The sequence below is a fragment of the Adiantum capillus-veneris genome, chromosome 28 (genome assembly GCF_014529385.1).
Source record: "Adiantum capillus-veneris isolate H3 chromosome 28, ASM1452938v2, whole genome shotgun sequence".
NCBI classification, from domain to species: domain Eukaryota; kingdom Viridiplantae; phylum Streptophyta; class Polypodiopsida; order Polypodiales; family Pteridaceae; genus Adiantum; species Adiantum capillus-veneris.
Window position 1 is genome coordinate 102,867,173 of NC_140958.1, and position 13,937 is coordinate 102,881,109.

General features: G+C 41.4%; 1 protein-coding gene across 1 annotated transcript in view; it reads right to left on the reverse strand.

Moving 5' to 3' along the window:
- Window positions 1-2,685, reverse strand: part of LOC147421000 (uncharacterized) — a 73,434-nt gene extending 70,749 nt beyond the window's left edge. Inside the window, exon 1 of the mRNA XM_086505099.1 lies at window positions 2,414-2,685. The gene's annotated coding sequence lies outside the window, so the exon portion shown is untranslated. The remainder of the gene's footprint in view (window positions 1-2,413) is intronic.
- Between the last annotated feature and the right edge of the window lie 11,252 nt (window positions 2,686-13,937).

Below are 13,937 nucleotides of genomic sequence, written 5' to 3' on the forward strand. Positions count from 1 at the left end.
CAACCCTATGTGTCCGTGGACAAGCTACACCACAGCACGGTTCAGTCAGTCAAGTTTAGATTAGCAATGATCTGGCACTTTTGTGAGTCTATTCGTAGACCGTGCATGCCCAGTCACTTAGCATAGATGCATATCCTCCGGTTGCACACAGCATGATCATCCGAATTCCCATCGGAATCCATTCCCATCAGTTAAGGGAATTTTCCAGTGCATTTAGCCTATTTTTCTATTTATTGGTAATTTCACTTATTATTTTTAAGTGACTTTCCAACAAAAGTAGGTAGGGCAATTTTGCTAAGTTTCTATATAAGCAAACCCAAGTTAGCACTATATGGCAGAAGAGGCAACAGGAGCACCTTGCTCAACAAGCAACTTCTCAACAAGACCAACCCCCGAGACTACTCTGGCGTTTTCTCCACTGAAGACCTAGCATTTTTGCATCAGATCAGCCTTGGCGATTTGTGCACAGCAGATCAGCCTCAGCGTCATCACGACACAGCAAATCAACCTAGCGTTTTTGCATTTGCAAAACCCCGACGACAAAAGGACCAATTTCAGCCCCTAGCATTTTTGGATTTCAGCAACAAATTAAGACCGGCATTATTCACGTAAAGTGTAGCAGATTCAGCCCGTAAAGACCATCAGTTTTCAGCCCTAAGAAACCTCATTTTCCAGCCAAGAAAACGCAGCCAAAACAGTCATTTTCAGCCACCGAAACAGTCCCAGAAATTCAACATCAAGAAGATCCCAGATTTCAGTCCAAGTCGCCGTCGTCGTCATCGGCATAGACCAAGTTGCATAGTCCATTGCATACGCATTGTACACCTTTGTGCAATCAAAGAATAGACCACTCTCGCCGACGAGAGTGGGGCCTTCGGAGGAGGGTTTTACAACCTCTCGGGTGTCGTATCTCTTCTCTCTCCTTCTCTTAGTCTCATTCATTTGCACGCACAACATCCACTCACTTTGTTCGTGACCACAACACTCTACAAGACGGAAAGCTTTGTCTTTCCATAAGAACAAAAGGAACCTTGAGCGCAATAAAGAACACTAATCTTGAGAAAATACAACATTCATTCTGTTGCACCTAACATGCGAAGCTCCGTCAAATGTCATTGATAGTTCTCCACACTCAGTACGAGCTGCATCTTGTGATAAAGATTGTTGAAATCATTTTCTGAAGCTATGAAGTATAATTGTAAACTGCAGTGCTCGGTGCTCGTTTGTTGATTCTCTCCACCGCCCGTTTTTTCGCCACAGCAGTAGACACGGATGGAGGCTCCAGCTCCTCCACAGAGGGACTCAACCGAAGCCCCCTCGCCCGACCCCGCTGAGCCCACCATTCGACTTGCTCTTTCGCCGACAGAGCAAGCGAGCCTTGCCACAGAGGTAGAGCAATTGCAGGCGACTTCTATCATCTGCAAGATTCTCGACACCCGACCTATCAGAGGAGAGCTGCGTGACCTTCTCCAGGCCCACCTTCTCGCAAAGGTGGGCAAGATCTTGGACGTACAGATACTCGGACGAGTTACTATCAGATCGGGTTTGAGACCTCCGAGATGGCGTCCAAGGTCATCGCCATGAGTCCTAACAAGAAAAAAATAAAAGAACTAATAACGTCCTAACATACAGTGGATCCTGGAAGCCATACAGCAAGCACCACATTATCTTAGAGACTTAAGTACAAGAAGATTTGATATTCTATTTCAGCTTGGGGCCAAGGACTAGAGATAAGGACAGGAACCAGCGTAGATATTTGATATTGCTAGTATGTATATTGCTTGACAAAGCAATTGGTCACCCGCCATTGGTTATTAGACTACCAAAGCTTCAAATGCATGATGCTAACACCAAAGTGCCACTCAAGAGTTCAGAGGCTGCGAGTCCACTGCGTAAAGAAAAGAACAGGTCTGATTTAAACAATACTAAAATTGGTTGAAATGCTGTTTCACGAGCTGCAACCCTGAATTGAAACCCCAAAATGCATGCTGTGTACACAAAGTATATAAAGTATAAATCTCTAATTTACAAGGTTCCAGAGTCTGAATGCACAGACGATTGCTAGTGTACACTTCATACTTCTAGGAGGATGAAAAACTCAGTAAGATCTGAAGTACATGCAGTACTGACAAGATCTGCTACAGGCATGAATGGCCTGCATATGGAAGTCAGAAGTCTTTCTTCTTGTAGCGCAAACTTCTACCAAGCTTAACGACACAAAGCGGAGCAAAGAGTGCATTATTAGCAGTCGAAATTTTCGATTCCGTCTTAAGAAAGGCACGCTGTGTTGAAAGCAAGCTCTCTCTCTCTCTCTCTCTCTCTCTCTCTCTCTCTCTCTCTCTCTCTCTCTCATACACACACATGCCTGCGCGCGCGCGTACAGACCACACGTAAAAGCGACGAGATGTTGCACCTGTTTGTTAGGAAGCAGCCGCAGATTCGAGCATGAACGATGAAGCTACCTTTGCAGCGCTGAGACCTGCATCATCGCACCATGTCTGCGTAGTGACGAAGCGGAGGCGCGCCAAAATCACGAAGGCTCACCTCATGAAGGCTGGGTTCAAACTTCACACTAACGCGGCCCAAAGATGCATTTCCAGCCGGAAGAGCTTTGGAATGGACTCTTCCACCGCCCATCGGTTCACAGAGGGGTGGAAGAACCGAGTTCGATAATTTTCATATGCTGCTCGTTGTGAACACCGGAGGCTGGCGGAAGCAACACAAAAAAGGTCTCTTTTATAAGGTTTGCCAGTTGTTAAAATAAACAAAAATAAAAAAGTTTTGCCGAGGGTGGTAGTGTTTTGGGGCGAGGAAGGGGAGTCGAAAGAAACACTTCCAAAGATTTCTGCGAGCTGGCAAACTTTTCGAATACTTCCGTTGCACGATGTGAACAGAGCAGGTGACATGGCGCAAGTTTATTGATTGGAGGCGTGCCTGCTTTGCCTTCCGCCACCAGTTGTGAACCTAGCCTAAGTGACACAGGCATGGGAGGGTGGGAAGATTGTGGCCCGTAAATCTCGGATGCGGGTACCCTAGATTACAAAAAGTAATCTAGGTACCCGCGTTTCGAAAGTAATCTAGGGTGCCCCGTTTTGCGGTCGTGGGGTTTGAGCACGTGACCTCACCTATGCAAGACACATGTCCTAACCACTTCGCCTTGCATACGCTTCTGAAGGATGTCGGGCCTAATTTACTTAAAACATGTGCGCAAGGTGACGACATTGAAAGTAATTTAGGGTACCTTAGATTACTTTCAACGCCACCGCCAAGGTCTACGATCCACAATTGCCTCACCGTAGATCCCACCCTCCCATGCCCGTGTCACTTAGTCTCAAGGGGAGGGGGAGGGGGAAAAAGGGGGGGTTGGGGGGGGGAGGGGGGGGAGGGGGCGGGGGAGGGGGGGGGGGAGCGTCTGCTGGCAAGTAAATGTCAATAGAGATGTATGATATGTCGCATGCAATATTACTGCACATTGCACATGTGTGTCTCTAATGTGAGGACAAGAGAGAGATTGCATTGTGTGTGTGTGTGTGTGTGTGTGTGTGTGTGAGAGCGAGAGAGAGAGAGAGAGGGAGAGCTCCCTGAGAAAGCTTTGGAGAAGCCAAAGCAATCGTAAAATTTGTGGGGTACGTGCTTGGCATTTTGCCAAGCTTTGTGTCTCCACTCGCCCCACAACAAAAAAACACAAATCCCCCAACACTATCTTTCGTTGTTTGAAAGCCCGTTTATTTTTGGCCTGTACCTACATAACACCTTTCAAAACCATTGATTCATGGAACTCTTCTGAGAAATCATGTACCGTCGCATAACTCTTGCGATTAGTACCACATGGCAATTTATTGATAGCTAACCTTGCTCAAGTCCCCTTCTCAACTCTACCAATTTTGGCTGAACTACCGAAATGCATCATCTTCTATCCCACCTTTCCAAATTGATGAAACTTTACATTCAAAGTTACTACCAGCAAATGGATATTATTGATGATGTGTGAAGCTATGTTGCTTGTAGTGTGTGAATTTGTTCTTATGTATGCATACGCCACTAGAGATATTTTTCCTACATCTATAAAGTGGGACAGTTAGTAGTGGGTCACACACTTTCTAACTCATCCTTTTACGTAGGCCATTGAGAGTTTTCACTTTGTTTCAAAGGTGGACAATCCTATCATATGTGTACTCACCACCTTGGTTCTAGCTTGAACAGGTTCTACCTCCATACCAAGAACCTCACTCACTAATACATCAATTTCCTTCGCTTGCTAATACTACAATAGCTCTATTGGTTGTCATTGGTGTTCAATGTTGAAGAAAATTGTATACCAACTTACAATGGTGTTAAGTGAAAATTCAGTAATGTCAGTGACAAGCAAGAGGAATACTTCAACTTAGATTTGAAAAAAGTCAATTTGAAATGTGCAAAAAGCATTCAAATATCTTAAGTTTCCTCTTTGAGGGACCATATAGAGGCATTGTGTATTATTACAAGAATGATTTGTCTAGAATGCTAGCCATGGGGGTATATTAATGCCCATTATGATTCTTGTTATCATATAAATAATGCCAATAGCACTCCTGCAGCTATGATCTATTATTAAATTTTTGTATATCGGGACAAAAATTTCTAAGCTTGAAATTTGTCCCATCCATCATCGTGGACATCTTTGCAATTTTGAAAGTTAAAGGCAATTAAAAAACTTAGGGTACTTGTCAAATCTAATATTAGGCTAGCTTGTCTGTCAAAGGAAAACCCTCACTACAACATGTCTTACACTAGGTGGCCAACTTTAGGCCACCTAAGGTGTCGTGCTTCTTGTGCACACCCCTCTGTGCAGTTTTCACCTTGTAAAGGTACGATTGAAAGCTGAGGCCGAAATTTGTATGTAGCAAAAATTTCAGCTCAAACAGAGTTACGCAGTCGCACAATGATGGCAAAACACTGACCACGTGTATCAAAAACATGGATGTAACGTAGCACAGGAGTGGGCAAGTAGAGGGCCATTGTGACGGCGGGGCTCAAAACCAAGATCGTATAATCAAGATTTGATATGAGCTCCCCTACACGCTCAGCCTCTAGCGCTGAGTTGAACTCATTTTGAAGTAAAACTAGTCCTATGTTGAGGGTAGGCGTGTCCCTATTTTGGAACCTGGCCTTTTATTCGCCCCCTTACCCTATCTCAATATGGTATCACTCCTCACAACCTTCACCTCCACACTTATATGCTCAAGAGCTTGGTTTGAGTTCAAATCACAAGCCATGCTTATCAAATAAGGATGGCCCCATTAACAGCTCTCTCTCTCTCTCTCTCTCTCTCTCTCTCTCTCTTTGTGTGTGTGTGTGTGGCTTAATGTTGCATCAAGACGTTCACTTTCACTTTGTGTAATTCCATTGTGCTAATGTCTATGTGTAGGGCTTGGTTGATCAAATGCAGCCATGGGAAGAGAAGTTAGATTTGGCGAGGGGAATAGAGGCTTTATTGTAATGTCACCTATGAAGACCCCTACTACTGCGTTGCTCACCTTCTGTGTCATAAAATCTAATATCTAACCAACCCAAAAGATTTTCTCATATTAGAATAATCATTTAATGTGGGAAATAGACGGGAACAAGGGTTAGAATATAGACATGTGCTTATGGGTCTATCTGGACACGGGGCCAATGGTAAAGGGGTCCAAATGAGAGATTATATGTCAAAAGAGCAAGGCTATCCAATGGAGCTTAAAGACCTTAGGGTTAGCTTCATTGAAGACCTTCAAAGGTTAGTGTAAAAGTCCTTTGACCTTAGGTAAGCTAGGGTTGTGCTTGAGGTGGGAACCCGGCCCAAGCTTGAGGTGCTTGTCGTGCTTGCTAACTAAGGTGCTTGAGGTGCTTAATGACTAAGGTGCTTTGTGGGTAAGGTGTTCAGGAAGTCCAATCTAATCCCTACTCATGAGGGGGCGAGCCCTAATTGTGGGGGCTAGAGAGCGAACACACACACACTCACACAAGGCAAGCCTAGTACCAAGTGTCAAGCTCCTCCTCATGTTACCCTCATGTTGTGCCTAAAGCCTATTGGTTGGCCTCCCAAGGGGTCCAATGATAAATTAATTGATTTAATTAATTGTTTTAGCATGTATCAAGTCCTCTCTCTCAAAGGGGTTACAGAAGTAGATCAACGCTCACAATGGGAAAAGTACTTACCTCTTGTAGAGTATGCGTACAATAACATTGTCCATACTTCTACAAGAAAAGCACCTTTTGAAATCATAGAGGGAAGACCTAAAAGTCCCTTGCTACTTAAAGTACACGGGAAGATCTTCGAGGTCGATGAGTATAGCCGTGACCAACAAGAATCTTTTCAAAAGATTGAGGAGGCTACAACCATCTCTCAACAAAAGCAAAAAGCTGTGGCTGACAAGCACAGAAGGGCCTTAACGTTCAAAGAAAATGATTGGGTCTTACTTAAGTTTCCCAAAGCTCGATTGAGGCAACGATGGGCAAAAATCCTACGAGCCATCGAAAGTATTATGCTAAATTAGCAAAAAGATACTACGGTCCTTTTCAAATCTTGAAGCCAATCAATTCGATGGCTTATCAACTCAAATTGACCAACCATTGGCTCATACACAATGCTTTTCATGTGATCCTACTTAAGCCCTACAAAGGAGAGCCACCAAGTGAACCAATTATCGAAACTCTCTCGAAATTGGAGACCAAGAAGAGGTGCTACAACCCGAAGCTATCCTTCGGCATCAAGACGAGTTACAACGACATGGTAAGATTACCCGACGGTATTTTATGAAATTCAAAAATTATCCTTTTGAAGATGCTAGATGGATGCAAGGAATACAACTTAGGGATAGTATGAACCTTGTCAATGCTTACAATGCTACATTAGAGTAAGCAAATGTACAAATTTCTTTCAAATGACCAATGTTTTTTTCTTATAAGACTAGTTCTCTTTTTATTGTGCACAAATTTTTAGAAGTATGCATACTTAAAATCATGTTTGTGACGACAACATCTCTCAAACACCAAGTAAAACTTGTCACTCTACTTGGGAGAATGAAATGGACCATAGAGCAGACATGACAGCTACGTCTCCCAAGCACCAAATGAATCAATCATCCATCTTGGAATGATATTGTAGGGTAAAAAGGGATCCTCTACCCGCTAAGAAACATTGACTAATGACTAAGGCTTTATCTCTTCTACCTCATAGTCGAGGACGACTATGATTTCAAGAGAGGGGTAATTTCATAAAATCTAATTTCTAACCAATCCAAATGATTTTCTCATATTAAACTGATCAATTAATGTGGGAGAATAGACGAGAACAAGGGTTAGAATATAGACATGTGCTTATGGGTCTATCTTGACATAGGGCCAATGGTAAAGGGGTCCAAATGAGAGATGATATGTCAAAGAGCAAGGCTAGCCAATGGAGCTTAAATACCTTAGGGTTAGCTTCATTGAAGACCTCCAAAGGTTCGTGTAAAAGTCCTTTGACCTTAGGTAAGCTAGGGTTGTGCTTGAGGTGGGAACCCGGCCCAAGCTTGAGGTGTTTGTCATGCTTGCTGATTAAGGTGCTTGAGGTGCTTAATGACTAAGGTGCGAAGGTTCTCCATGACTAAGGTGCTTGAGGGTAAGGTGTTAAAAAAGTCAAATATAATCCCTACTCATGAGGGGGCAAGCCCTAATTGTAGGGGCTAGAGAGAGAACACACACACAAGGCAAGCTTGGTACCAAGAAGGCAAGTAGGACATTTGTCCTCCTCGTGTTTCTCTCATGGTGTGCCTAAAGCTTATTGGTTGGACTCCTAAGGGGTCCAATGATAAATTAGTTAGTTTAATTAATTGTTTTAGCATTTATCAAGTCCTCCCTCTTAAAGGGGAAAGGGGGACACTTGTCCCAAGGCTACCCTTGTTGCTTGTTATGCATTCTAGATGTGATTGGCCAGGCTTGCAGGGGTCAAATGAGCTTCCAAGTTGAGCTAGAAAAGGGGGTCGACCAAAGCAAGAAGGGGGTTTCTTGGGGGGTATACTCTCCCACACACACACTCATTGTGTGAAGTGCAAAGTGCAAGAGCCTCCATCTCCTTCTCCAAGCTAGTAAAGAAGTTGAGAGCCTACACCAATACTCTTGGCTATGGAACGAAAATCCAACCAAGAGCCATGCTTCAATGCTTAAGCTTGTCATCTTCTCCATCTTAATTACTATGCTATTATGTATGCTAGCAAGAAGAGTGATGATAAGTGAGGAACTATTTCTTTCTCCTATGAATGTTTCTTCTTCATCTTCCCTACCCTCATTTCCCCACTAGCTCTCTCCACCTTCGAAGGTGTTTGAGGCCTTGGGACTGAGGCTTGGGATAGTTAGTGTTTTTTGCAAATTTTAGGTTATGCTCGTGATGCATGAAGCTTTCCATCTTCATTGCATCACCTAGGTCACACGGAACACAAAGATTGTATTGTACCAAGTCTCTCTTGATGGGAGAATCTATAATACAAATGCCTATTGGAGGGGGGACCGTCTCCACATAAATCCAGTCCTCAACTATTGTCAAGTTCTCTAAACTCTCTCTCTTGAAAAAGTATTGTTCATGCCAAGTTAATTAAGTACTATGATTATGTTGCTACCATCGATTAAGTTCACCCTCTATGTTCTCAAAGTAGTTACACAAAAATGCTCTCTTTAATTCTTCCAATCCCGTTATTCTCAAAGTTCATAGGCCATTTACATTAATTCCATCCATTCTTGCCCTTTGCAAATGCTTGCTTGCCTTACCAATTGTTTCCCCTTTTCGTGGGCTACAAGCAAGTTTGAGAGTGAAACTTAGCTTGCGGCGTAGGGGGAGAGGGAGTATATGCTCCAAATGTTTCCACAAGAAAGGAACATGAGCAGCCTAGTTGGAAGAGGATCCCTTCTCTATGTCTTGAAGGATGCGAGGAGACGGTTGCAATGGTGAAAAGGGATGTTACTTTGCGCAGGAGGGATCAATTTGCAAAGTAAGGGGTATGGTGATAGAGAGTGAGAGATGATGCAATCAACAAAGGTTACTCGTGACGGCAATGCTTGTAGGGGAGATGTGTAAATAGAGCTAGATAGATTATAACAACATCGGTGACTTGATGAGCAACATAGGCAATCTTTAGGAGGAGACCTTAGGTTATGATTTTATTTAATTCAAGGACAATTTTTTTGCATTATCATGCATGGCCACGTGCATATCAAGTATACACAACCATGAATTGATAGCATAGTTAATAGCTCGACACATCTATGTGTTAAATGGAGGCACATAGATGGTATCAAGGTCGCATTGATGAAAAAACCTTCTATTAGAAGATCAATAACAAGGTCAAAACTTGTGAGAGCTTGTCCTTTTTTTTGTAGCTTGTTTAAGGAAAGAAGCAAGGGAGCGTATGAAAAATGCTTCTAAAGGTCACATGCACAAAAAAGGAGGTTTCCTTCTCTCTATAAAAAAAGAAATATATATGCAAAGTGTATTCCAAACCACTAATTTCAATCAAGACCTGTGGTAATGATTAACCATATGTAGTCTTTCTCTATAATTTTCTCATTTCTATGGGCCCGGCTACCAATAAGTATAGCTTGACAATAAACTCATTTAAAATACACATAGTGTATAAGACTAGGGAGACAACTATATGTTCTTCACCACCCAACCATATCTTGTATATGCCCTAGTCTTATACACATAGTGTATAAGACTAGGGAGACAACTATATGTTCTTCACCACCCAACCATATCTTATATATGCCCTTGGCCATGCTATATATAGGACCCCCCTTTATCGTATATATGTGCCTTACGTTAGGCCTAGCATTACTCCCCCAAGTGTTTTTGTCCTCAAAAAACAAAAGTAATGATATCTTCATAAGAACACTAATATTTTCCACAACGGCTTCCCTCATAGAGCAGATGTCCATTCAATCAATACATGATTCACTAGGAGGTTTAATGAAACCAAGAGGAACATCTTGATTTTCCACGTTGTTGTCTCTTTGCAACCATTGGTGTAACCGTCTTATATCCAAATTAGTATGTAGACTCTATTTAGAACTCACTTGAGTATTTTTAATGAGTTACCACAACTAAGAGGTATCTAAATGAATAACCAGGTCTCAGGATTTTTGAAAGTGTTGGAACATGTAAGAATACCTCTTCTCAACTTTCCATGAAAGCGACCATCTGACGTAACTCATTAGCAAAGATTAAGTCCTTGACTTGCTATCATCTCTCATCAGTATACAAACCCACCATAACTAGTGATCGAGGTTGATAATCTGACCTTAACATGAAGAGACTTAATAAAGTCACAACATGCTTTGCGTCATGATAAACAAACACTAGCTAGAGAAATAACCTTTCCGATTGGATTACATTTTACTAGCATATGCTCTTAGCGTATCCTCTAGTACAAGATTAACACTTGTAAATTGGCTATACATCTCTACATGACTGGTAGTACTCAGATTGAGTTGTTTCTCCCCAGCTATTTACAGACAATCCTCCAAAAATCATAGGTAAATGTGGCTGACAATTACTCCCAATATTTTTGAGTAATCTATATAATTCATATAGATTATGAACAACCAATTTGGTTAAGTTTAAAGATTGAATAATAAACTAAATCAATTGTACAAAGTTTCAACTTATCTACAAGCACCCAAACCTAGCCATGACCTCTTATGGTGATTGTTCTCATAAAGATACTGCACTTTTAGTGTGAAATGCTTCATAAAACATCTATTTCATGAATTTTCCCGGAATTTGCATGCCACTCCAAATATGCCTTTGCTAAACACTAGGGCCCATAACACCTAGTATGTATGCATTTAGCAAAGACTGATCAAAACCTTCATTTTAATGGCTATAGTTGTCAGTGCTAATGATAGATGTTATGCTCGTAGCACGCATGGAAGAGGAGCGTAAATAGTTCGATAAAAATAAGCTAATTACTTCCTTTTGCAATTGCTTAAAATCCTTGCTAAAACATTTGAAACATAATAAAATGTGAGAATAAATCACATCTAGGTACAAACAATGAAACATTTTCATTGACATAACGTAGCCTTGCTATATGCATAAACGACCATCCATTAAAGTTGCTTAATAATACTTATAACCTAAGCAAGTCTTATTTGATATCCAACAATTTTTTTCCACTAAAATTGTTTCATACATTACCTGCTCAAAATAGTCTAATAAACAGATTTGCTTAGTATTAAGGGACTCCATCATGACAAATAATTAAGTAAACATGCGATAACACCAGTCTCAGAGACTCGTATTCTCCACATGTGGAATATTTCTCATATAATGACGTCCAAAAACATGACATCCATCAAGTATGAGATGTACTTGTGTGTAGAGGTAACTATAGTCTGTAAACATTCAACAACATGAATGAGAGGACCCTCATAAACCTTGCTCCACACTCGCTAAAGCAAACTCCACAAGTTCCTAAACCATTTTGCACCCCTTGTGACTAACAACATGTGCCAAACAAAACTCTACCATATAGGTCTATAACTATAGGGTGTAGAAATATATCTGGGACACTATTGTCTCAAAATACTTTGCTCCTACATTACCTTGTCATGTGTTTGAAGAGAAAAATAGATGAAAGCATTCTAGCATATGCATCTCACTTGGATAAAACAATCAAAGCATACTAAAATGCTACTAAATCAAATCATATGCTTATGGGAAGGTGGAAAATATATTACACTTACCCAAAGGTTAAGTACACTTTGCAAACGTGAAAGGCACATTACCAAGGAGTCTAGCCTTAGAAGGCCTAGTAGTTCATTGCCCTGTTGAACACTAAATGAGAGTTTAGTGAAAATAAACCAATATTTAATTGGTAACCCTTTGTGTTGCCTTGGCAATCCAAACCCCTTGGCTAGATTCTTCAAATTCAAACTGCTTGGTTAGATTTTGCATAGAAACTACTTAAACTATCAACTAACTATGACCAACGGAGTCTACCATATCATCAATAGTGATTGTAAGCAACTTGGTAAGGTGATCTTATCTACTACCCCTTGACAGATTGAGGAATTATTCCCTTGAAAGTACAATTGTGAAGAGGCTAATCCTTGACCCTCAACACCTATGGAGTGATTTTACATTAGTTGGGTCATACCCCTAAAAGCAGCACTCCTATAGACACAATTAGTGCTATAAACTAAACTATAGATCCACACAAGTTGGAATCTTATTTGCAACTGGATCTTGAAGCAATCGTATCTCCCTATGAAAATAAGAGAAAGATTCCTAACACCAAAAAGAAGGTAGTCATACTATGTTTTCTTTGGTTTTTCACACAATTGATTACCTGCCTTGAGGCTATCTTATTGAGTAGAAGGTTACAACTATGGGTAACTGCTACAACAGCCTCAATAGAAGAATCATCAATAAAAATCATTTATAATAGATAGAATCGTACCTCGTCCTTGATAGAGTAGTTATTGTGATAGCGAAAGCATAAACAATGATGAGGTGGAATGAATTTTTCCTAATTAACATATATATATATATATATATATATAAGAGCGAGAAGCCCTTGGGTTCAATGACGGTCTCAACAATTTGAGCCGATACTATACGTGCCTTGCATAATTTGTATCGGCATAGATTCACAATTTGACATTGCCAAATGTAAAATGTAACTTATATCCTCTTCTTGCCAATGCCCCAAATTTGTTTGCCATTGCTCTTGATCCCAATTCAATGAGAAATACCTCGACATGGGGTAAAAGTCTTGCTTCTCATGATGATCAACAAAGCACCTTGCTTTGCAAAACCAAAGATATTGTCCAAAGTAAAAATTAAAGCACCACAAGCAAGAAGAGCTTGAAAATTTCTAACTTGGTGTCGGGGGATATGTGTTCGAAACATGAGCCGGGAAGGCACTGGGCCTCTGGCTGTGAGAGGTGTAAAAGAGAGAGAACAAGAGACACTGACAGCTCTGGCAATTAACATAATCGTCAATTAATTGAATAATGCTTTGAGTACAATTTAATCCTTAGCCAAGGTGGGTTGTTAACAACACCATCACTTGGATCATTTGCTAACTAGGAGTTTAAGATCCTGTTTTATAGGATTAACCAGGCCGTTAACGACACGGAGACTTAATAAAATGTTTAATCAATCCCTAGCCGATGACGGTGATGGAAATTCCCTCATGTCGCTTTATCTACCTCAACTACCCTTGGATTTTGCAAACTATAATTTTGCTCGCTGCCTCAATTTTCCTCACTGTCTCAACTCTCATGTTTCAGTTATCATCAATTATTCTACAGCTTCCTGCTCTTTATGCTTTGCATTGGCTTAACTGCCATTCTCAAGTTTTTTCTCCTTCTCTTCAATTGCTATGTGATGCTTTAACCCTTGCTTGGCCACTACACTTGCCTGGCCTGCCTTGTGCTTTCCTCTTCCAAGCTCATGCCACCTTCATGCAACACCTCCGAGATCCTCTCCTTCTCAAGCACGAGAGAGAGAGAGAGAGAGAGAGAGAGAGAGAGAGAGAGAGAGAGAGAGAGAGAGTACCTTCTCCTCCTTCGACTTCTCAAGCTTATCCGAGAACGAGAGAGAAACCTTTATCTTTGAGTATCTTCTTCCTACCCTTTGTTGCATCAAGGTCGAGAGGGAGAGAGAGCCTTGGTTTTGCTTCTCAAGCACGAGAGCGAGAGAGAGAGAGAAAGAGGGCTTTGCTTCACCTTGTTTTTCTAGCCAAGGACGAAAGGACAAGAGAGAGCTTGAGAGAGCTTTGCTTCCTTTGTTTTGCTGGCCAAGGACGAGAGAGCTCGAGAGAGCTTTGCTTCCTTTGTTTTGCTCGCCGAGGACGAGAGTCAGAGAGAGAGAGCTTTGCCTTGTTCACCTTCCTAGCTCCTCGGCATCCCTCCTCTTCTACCTAAAACAACCCCTT